Raw genomic sequence first — 8,996 nt, 5'->3', positions numbered from 1 at the left:
GGACATAGGTCAAGCGCAGGAAGACCTGCAGCTTCTACTAGAGTTAGAAACAGATCCACAAACTCGGTGAGACCCGGCACATGTATCATCATAGGGGCGTGGGTGGCGATTTCCGTGTGAGTCAGTGTGTTTGCACCACTCACCGTGTTCACCAAGCTGCCAGCCGTGAACGCCCCAGAAGGAGATGATTGTGTTGTTGGCCAGTCCTTGGTTCTCCAGCTCCTTGACCACTCATTGACATTCATCCAGCTCACATGTTCCTTGTATACAAAATCGTTTGCTGGTCCCCCTGCTTCAATATATGGGTCTGTCCAGGATATGGGGTCGTTGTGATTGGAGGCATGTCCCGGGTGAAATATCTTACCGGAACCAATGGTTCTGTAGCCGTTCTCCTTAAAGTACTGAGGGATGGCGGTGAGGTTACCTCCCACAACTCTCCATTAAGCTTGCAAATCATACACATGGGTACACATGGTTATCATACGGGGAACACACAGCCTGCTGAACATGGGCTCTTTTTAACAGAAGACTCCTGCAAGCCAGGGCATCAAGGTTGGGTGAATGCATCGGAGGATGGACGGGATTCGGGAAGTCTTTTCCTTTAAAATGGAGAGTTCCGGCCTCATGTCATCTGACACCAAAAAAACAGCACATTCATGCGAGCCAGGGCGGCAGTCACCGCCATCAGCAGAAGAGTCACCCTCAACATCATAACGTCTAAAATTACACTGGGTTCCATCTGACAAGAAGGGATTTATGTATCTTCTGGCCTGTGAACGTCGCAGCAGAGTCTTATCAGTTGGTATGTGACTTATGTACACGGTACCCTTATTGGCTTAAGGTGACAACGGAAAATTATTATTTTCTGGGCTGTGAACATAGCAGCCGATTCTTATCAGTTGGTATGTGTGTTATGTCAAATACATCCTTTGACCCTAAATACGGTCCAGCTTTCACAGACTGCACCTCCGAGCAAGGACGTCAATGTTGGGTGAACGCATCGGATGGATATCTGACACCAAAAGCAACACATTCCTCAAAGCCTGAATTGCAGTCGATGCCAGTAAGAAAGACATCGGCTTTCCAGACATTGAGGTCAGCAAAGATTGGCTGAAAGAATTCAGACTTTGACATGAACAAAATTGTACAAATGTCTGGGAACACGCACCTGTCTCCTTATCGTTACTTCATGGCATGGAAACCTTTCATGTCAGACAACAGGCCAGATTGTGTAATGCGTGGTCCTAACACTCTGTCCATTTTGATTGTCCATGGAATGTATTTACGATTTTCAACTGATGTGGAACATCTACGTTATTGAATTGAGCAGTCTCGATTATCCAGATTCCATTGTGCGTTAAAGCAAAATATAGCAGTGGAAATTATATGAATGGATCACTGAAAATCAGTGTTCGCGAAAAGAGTAAGCATGTCCTGCCCTACATAAAATTGTAATTTAAAAAGTACACTCAATGTAATAGGTTTTACATTAAGGATTACATGTAAACAAATAATGTAAAAACTGTCCTAAATGTATTTTTTCTTAAATAAAGGGTTGATATCGTACATATCTCCCCTTGATGTAAAAGTATGTTGTACTTTGTACGTTTTCTAAGAAACGACATGTAGAAGAGCCATGGAGCTTGTGTAAGTGCACTACACCTTCTCATTACTGATACCTCTCAACAACGTCTCTTTAGACACAATAGAATATAATAAAGTTTCCACCTTTCCTTCATTGCAACGCGGTGGGTACGGGTGCCCCAGTCGTCTAAGGCCCCGGGATTCGCTGTGCAGAGTTGCGTCCCTTGGGCACGCCAGAAACCTATGATTGTGGGTTCGAATCCCGGTTCGACCCGATTATGGTTCTAGGTTTGTCAGCACCATACCCTTGTTCGTGGCTTTCACCGAAGTGGTAAACGTCTGAGACCTGCATCATTTGGGTCTTTCCTCTCACATTAAGCTGACACGCCGTGATATAACTGGAATACTCTTAAAAGTGGCGTTAAACTCACTCACTCACTCCATGACAACGTAAAAGAGCTGAGTTGCCGATATTTAGAGATTCCGTTCACATGTGGTATTTAGGTACAATATTTATCAGGACTTAACCGTAAAGGTTACCATGGTAACATAACAGAGGCAAAAAATTGTTGAAAGTAAGATGTTGTACGATTTCGTTCAAAGATATTAAGAAAAAGTGAGTGAGTGAGTACGGTTTTACGCCGCTTTTAGCAATATTCCAGCAATATCACGGCGGGGGACACCAGAAATGGGCTTCACACATTGTACCTATGTCGGGAATAGAACCCGGGTCTTCGGCGTGACGAGCGAACGCTTTAAGCACTAACCTACCCGACCGCCCCTATTAAGAAAAGACGCAAAACTCAAACCACATAGGTGTTTGATACCATGGCAACGAAATGTAAAGCACCTTGACAGTGCACCGTTTGGGTTTTAATTAGGTGAATGTTCTTGGGCAAAGAAACATGGTTGATACATTTTAAAATTTTGAAATACATGCATCAGTTAAGTATGTGTCCAAAATTCAAGGGTATATATACTACACAATTACGAATGATATTACAATACATTCCAACAATTATTATATCAAACAAAGACCGACGGACTTTCCCAAGCTCACTTAATCATCCTTTGTGCAAACAACATATGCACATACGCTATCCTCCGTTGTTTCTAGTACGTGCATCTCTCCTTTGTCTGCTCTGTCTCCATCCCTCGTTCAGACTTACTTTCTCTCCTCCCGAGGACACGGTTGGTCCTGTGGTCTGAACGTTGCATCACACTTTCATACACATATACACGTGGCTATTGTTGTTAATGTTAATGCCAAATTGAATGGTGAATGTTGGCCTTGGGAGGATCAACGGTCCATCGTCCTGTTAGTTCTCTCTCTCTATCTCCCCCTCTCCTTCTCTCTTTCTCGCTCTCTCCACTCTATTTCCCATTCTCTCTCCCTCGCCCTCTCTCCTCTGACTCTCTCTCGCGATATTTGCATTCTCTATCTCCCTTCTCTCTCTCTCTCCTCTCGCTCTCCACCCTCTATATGTCCCTTCTGTCTCTCCCGCTCTCTTTCCTCTCGCTCTCTTTCCCTTTCTCCACTCTCCATTTAATCGCTCTCTTCTCGCTTTCAAACGCTCTCTATCTCCCCTCTCTCTCACTCTCTCTCTCTCTCTTAAATGACTTAGTTCCCTTCAGTAACAGCATCTGTCTCTCTCCCTTCTCTCTCTCCGCTCTCTATCTCCCCTTCTCTCCCCTCTGTCGCCCTCTCTCTCTCTATTTCTCTCTCTCTCTCCTCTCGCTCTCTCTCACTCTCCACCCTCCATCTCCCTTATCTCGCTCTCTTTCCACTCGCTCTCTTACGCGCGCTCCACTCTGTCTCCCCTTTTATCTCTCTCTCTTCTCTCTCTCTCTCTCTCTCTCTCTCTCTCTCTCAAATGACTTCTTGGTTGGGAGCATATCAACAAACTATATAAAACAATCAGTCAATTAACATTGCAAAATAATAATATATTTTAGTTTGAGCTCATCAAAGTAAGTCAAATAAGATAATATCTGAGGAATCAAACATATTCTGAATAATCTACTAACCTAATAACTGACTTAACTGACCTTATAACTGAGTTCATTTGTACCACCTACATGTTGCAGTAACACTGTCGACGTTATCATTTCGTACGTATCCAGACACGTGTCCTACTTTTGTGTTCGGCACAAGACAATCCCATATCGTGACAAGGATTATAAGATGGTCTTGTTTGACTGAAACATGGGTTGTAATCTTAAACCTGTCACACAATTAAATCGTACAACGACAGAAAAGACGCAAACATGGAGCTTGGAATATATGTCGTCTGCTTCATCTCGTGCGTCAGCGCCCGGATGAACGTCTTGTTCCTGTGCGCCGATGACCTGCGTCCAGAGCTGCCCATGTACAATGGCCCCTACTTTCCATCTCCAGTCCATCCACCAATTCACGCCCCGAATCTAGCAGGCCTCGCCAGTAAAAGCATGGTCTTCAAGAGGGCATATGCCCAGCAGGCTCTATGCTCCCCGAGCCGCACCTCCCTGCTGACTGGGCGCCGTCCTGACACCACATCGTCCTCAACTCAAGACTGCACAGAAGGAAGGAGTCTAGTTCCTCTGCTGCAGGACCCAAGTCTGCCCTCGTGGAAGACCGCAGCCTTCTCGCAGTACCCACGAGGGTATAACCACAAGCCAGCCATGGGCTACACGATCACCACGGACAGGTATCGCTAAACTGAATGGGTGACGTTCCTCAGCAAACCCGACTACATGCCTCAGTGGGACCAGCTTCATGGAGTGGAGCTGTACGACCATCTGGCTGATCCTGAGGAGAATCACAACCTCGCGCTCAATGCTGCCCAACAAGGACTTCGCGGCCAGTTGAGGAAGCAGCTACATGCTGGATGGAGAGCCGAGATGACGGATGGTCATGGCGGAAGCATTATAGGTTGAACGGTATTGTATTGAATCTGTTCATTTAAGAAATCACTTATTTTTGTGTCATTATTATTTCATCACTGACATCGAAAATGTAATTTCGAGCATGGTTATTACAAAACTATCTGAACAATACTTAATACGACATTTCTGGTGTCCCCCGCCGTGGTACTGCTGGAGTATTGCTAATAGCGCGGAAAACCCAACTGACTCACTCAATCCATCAAGTGTTTCACGACAAAGACCTGCATCACTTCATACCAAAAAAAGTTATAATGTTTCTGAATGGGATATCCATGTTAAACTGTGGCATGGTGTCTCAGTGGGCAAGCGCTATAAAACCTGCATAAGTCCGGAGTGGTTCAAGTAGCAACAGACACGTGCATGCACGTCCCTATGTTAGTGTAACACTATTGAACACGACGTTTAACACCTCACCTCATTTATTACTGCCAGCACCATACCTGTGCTCGTGGGTTTCACTCAAGTTATGGGGCAGACGGGTAGCCTAGTGGTTAAAGCATTCGCTCGTCACGTCCGGGGCCGGGGCCCGGGTTCGATTACTGACACAGGTACAATGTGTGAACCCCATTTTCTGGTGTACCCCGCCGTGGTACTGCTGGAATATTGCTAAGAGGGAGGAAAACCCAACTGACTCACTCACTCAATCAATCAAGTGTTACACGACAAAGACTTGCATCATTTCTGGTATCCCACATCAAAATGTCACACCATAATATAACTGAACTACTGTTCGAAGCGCCATTAATCCAAACTCATTCACTCACGCATGTCCTTCTACTACTAATATAGAAAAACCTAGAAACCAGTTTCAGTTATTTATTACTCGAAAGTTACCCAATAATAGACGGTACATGTTGAGTGGTCAATTCATGCCTCCATCCGGCGTGAAGACGATGGCTGAGCTTGACCACCAGGTCTTTGTGGGCAGGGTCATGAACCAAGTTGATGTTCTCTTGTGGATCCTGATAATGGTCGTACAGCTCCGCACCAGAAGACACTGACCACTTGGGTTTGTAATGAGTAGCATCAAATCCGACCCACTCGGTGTAGCGATAACGACCGGTCGTCATCGAGTAACCCATCAGCTTGTGGCGACCACCGGAGTGTCTTGGATATTGGGAAAAGGCAGCCTTCTTCCAATTATCAGTTTTGGGCTGCTTGATCAAAGGGAGGAAACTCTGTCCTTCTGTGCACACGTCCACCTTGGAGGAATCTTCAGGACAGACGTGAAGAGATGGCAGACCAGCTGCCTCAACCAGTGTAGGGAACAGGTCCACAAACTCCACAAGCTCTTCTGTCGGTATTCCTTGGTCGGTGAGTCCGGGAATATGTATCATCATAGGGGCATGGGTAGCTATGTCGAAGTTGGTGTGTTTGGTCCACAACCCGTGTTCACCTAACTGCCATCCATGGTCCCCAAAGAAGGATATGATTGTGTCATTTGCCAGCCCTTGGTGTTCCAGTTCTGCTAGGACCCTTCCCAGTTCCTCATCAATGTAGGAGATGCAGGTGTAGTAGGCTCGTCTCAGGCTCTTTACTACATTGGCTGGCAGGGTTGTATTGGGCGCTCCTGTTGCATTCAGAGCAGCAATGTCTTTGTAATGCCTCAGCTCCGGGTACGTGATCCAAGCGAGAGAGGGCATGTCCAGAGGGGCGTACTGATTGGGAGGTACGTGAATGGATTGATCTGGGTAGAAGCTTAGAAACTTCTCCGGGAAGACAAATGGAAGATGTGGCTTGTGATAACCAACTGCTAAAAAGAAGGGTTCCTGTCCAGATCGAGCTTTCGGTGCAATGGACTTCAACTTCTGAATTGCCATGTCTGTAGTGACGGTGTCTTGGAGGGAATTGCTGTTTAAGAGAGACGTTGGTACCGCGCGCCATGAATTCCCATCATCAGCAAAGCTATTCACCTTTGGTCTGGTTTCATAGCATGGCTCCGACCATGACACTGGATCATTATTTCCCGATGCGCCTCCGGGATGGAAGATCTTCCCAAAGCCTAGGGTATTGTAGCCATGTCTTTTGAAGTACTCGGGTAAGGTTGTGAAGTTGCCAGCAGCCTTCCTCCAGTAGGTGTGAAGGTCGTACACGTGGGTGGTGTCAGGACGGCGCCCAGTGAGGAGGGAGGCACGGCTGGGGGAACACACTGACTGCTGGACGTAAGCACGACGGAGGAGAAGGCTCTTCCCTGCCAGAGAGTTCAAGTTTGGGGCGTGGACCTTCTCTCTGACGGGGGAGGGAGAGTCCCTTCCTTGATATACATCCAGATCTGGTCTCATGTCATCTGCCACAAGAAATAATACATTTTTCCTTTTGCAATGGACGTGTGTACTTACTAGAATCAGCAGAACCGTCAAGCGGTGCCCTAACATGGCTGCCTTTTTTGGTGAATGTTTTTCACTATCACAGACGTGGGAAGGAGATAAGACATACAGCTGTACTATGTCACCATGTCAACCTAGTTTCTTCCAGCCTTGGAACCATTATCTGTAGGATATATTGATCATGTATATTTTTTTACAATATATACTGAGTCAAATTAAAAACTTCACATTTTTAAAAGTAATCCCATATAAAATATATAACGGACAAATGTATCAGAGAAGGTAATTTTTAATCATTAATGTCCAAAGAAGGATTTTAATTAATGGTGGTAACCATAATTTGTTCCAAGCACCTACGGTATTCGATAATAACATCAACAGTTTAAATCATAAGTCCCAAGCACGAGAATCTGATGGCACACAAGTTCCGTAGCGTGTATGGCCACCATGTGCGTAGACAACTGCTACACAACGCCTCCGCATGGACCTTGTGATGCTTGTGAACACATGATTGGGAAGACGACGCCATTGTTGCTGTAAAATGGTACCAAGATCTTGCAAATTCTGTGGTTGGTCCTGGAGACTGCGCAGACTTCTGCCAAGAGCAGCCCAGACGTGTTCGATGGAATTGAAGTCGGGAGACCTTGACGTCCAGTCCATGAAGTTGACTCCCGCATTCTGAAGGAAATTCGTTGTCAAAATTACTGTGTGGGGTCTGGCATAGTCGTGTTGGACGATCAAACCGGGTCCATGTGCTGCCATAAAAGGCAGACGTTCTGGCGCCAGTACCTGGTCGCGGTAAGCAGCAGCGTTGAGGTTGCCACGGATGACAAGAAGCCTGGAACGTGCATTGCCACAGAAAGCACCCCACACCATGACACTTGCGCCTCGACTTCCTGTACACAAGACTGGGCGTAACGTTCATGACGGCGCCTCCACACACTCGCCCTACCATCAGCAAATCGAAGATTAAATCGGGATTCATCACTGAAAACGACTTGATTCCAGTCCATCGTAAGTGTCGCTGTGCCCACAATTGACATTGACGTTGACGTCTGTGTAATTGAGTCAGAATCGGCCCGCAGTATGGCCGTCGTGCTTGAAGGTGAGCAGTTCTCAGACGGTTTCGAACAGTTTGCGCACTCAGTCTACCCCTAAACAGTTCATTTCTGGTTGATGTAGCCGTCAAAAATCGGTTACGGAGGTGACGTAAGACAATCTGACGATCCTCTGCATGTGACGTCACACGTGGTCGACCTGGCCGAGGGCGATCAGCGGTGGTACCCGTTTGCTGTAGATGCTCTGTAAATCATAAACAGTCCGTCGACCACAACCCATCGTGCTTGCGACTTCAGCTACGGAGGTTCCCGTCTGCAACATGCCGATGGCACGTTCACGTTGCACATTTGAAAGGCGTGGCATGACAAATGGCCGTAAAGACTTTTGCTTTCTTGTGTTTTTCTTTTTTGTTAATGACTGCTAACAAGTATGGCTGAAAACACGTGCGGTATTATGGCCACATGGCCAGTTGCACGTGAAAAAACACTTTTGCCACTATAGTGCTGTGCACATGATTTTGATCGATTCACCTGCACAAAAACGAGTGTTATCTGAAGACAATACGTGTCCATTAGTGTTTAAATACACAATAAGGGCCCACAATGATAACTGGTCAAAATGTTAAAATTTTAGGATTGTGAAGTTTTTAATTTGTTTCAGTATATATAACAGACATGAAATATAATGCAACACTATTTGAGCGAGTTTTCGAGAAGAGATTAACACTGCTTTAATCAATAATCCCGTCACATCAAGGCGTGGGCATCTTCCCGAGGCAAGAGAGTTAACTGACTATAAAAGTCTAGTTTCCACCCTTGCCGAACAAGGGTGGTAGTATGGAGTTAGAATTTGGCCTGACTAACGAGTCTATGCATAGTCCAATCAAAATCGCGCACTGAAATCGAAATCCGGTTCGTAAACTGTCGTGCAGATTTCGATCGATTGCAGGATTTGCAAAGCATGTGCACCGCCAACTCGTTGTCAACATATATTTTTCATGTTTTTAATCAAGGTGCTTACGTGATTTGATGCATTTCGCGATGTAAGACCCGTTTTATCACAATATAGATCTTGATTATCGATCAGATCGTCTTGACTGGG

At 45.9% G+C, this 8,996-nt stretch overlaps 1 pseudogene; it reads right to left on the bottom strand.

Moving 5' to 3' along the window:
- Positions 1–5,339: 5,339 nt before the first annotated feature.
- LOC139470917 (iduronate 2-sulfatase pseudogene) lies at positions 5,340–6,885 on the bottom strand (annotated as a pseudogene).
- Positions 6,886–8,996: the final 2,111 nt, after the last annotated feature.

The sequence above is a fragment of the Haliotis cracherodii genome, unplaced genomic scaffold, assembly GCF_022045235.1.
Source record: "Haliotis cracherodii isolate W230 unplaced genomic scaffold, xgHalCrac1.p SCAF_21, whole genome shotgun sequence".
Taxonomy (NCBI): domain Eukaryota; kingdom Metazoa; phylum Mollusca; class Gastropoda; order Lepetellida; family Haliotidae; genus Haliotis; species Haliotis cracherodii.
This window is presented reverse-complemented; position numbering and strand designations above follow the sequence as displayed.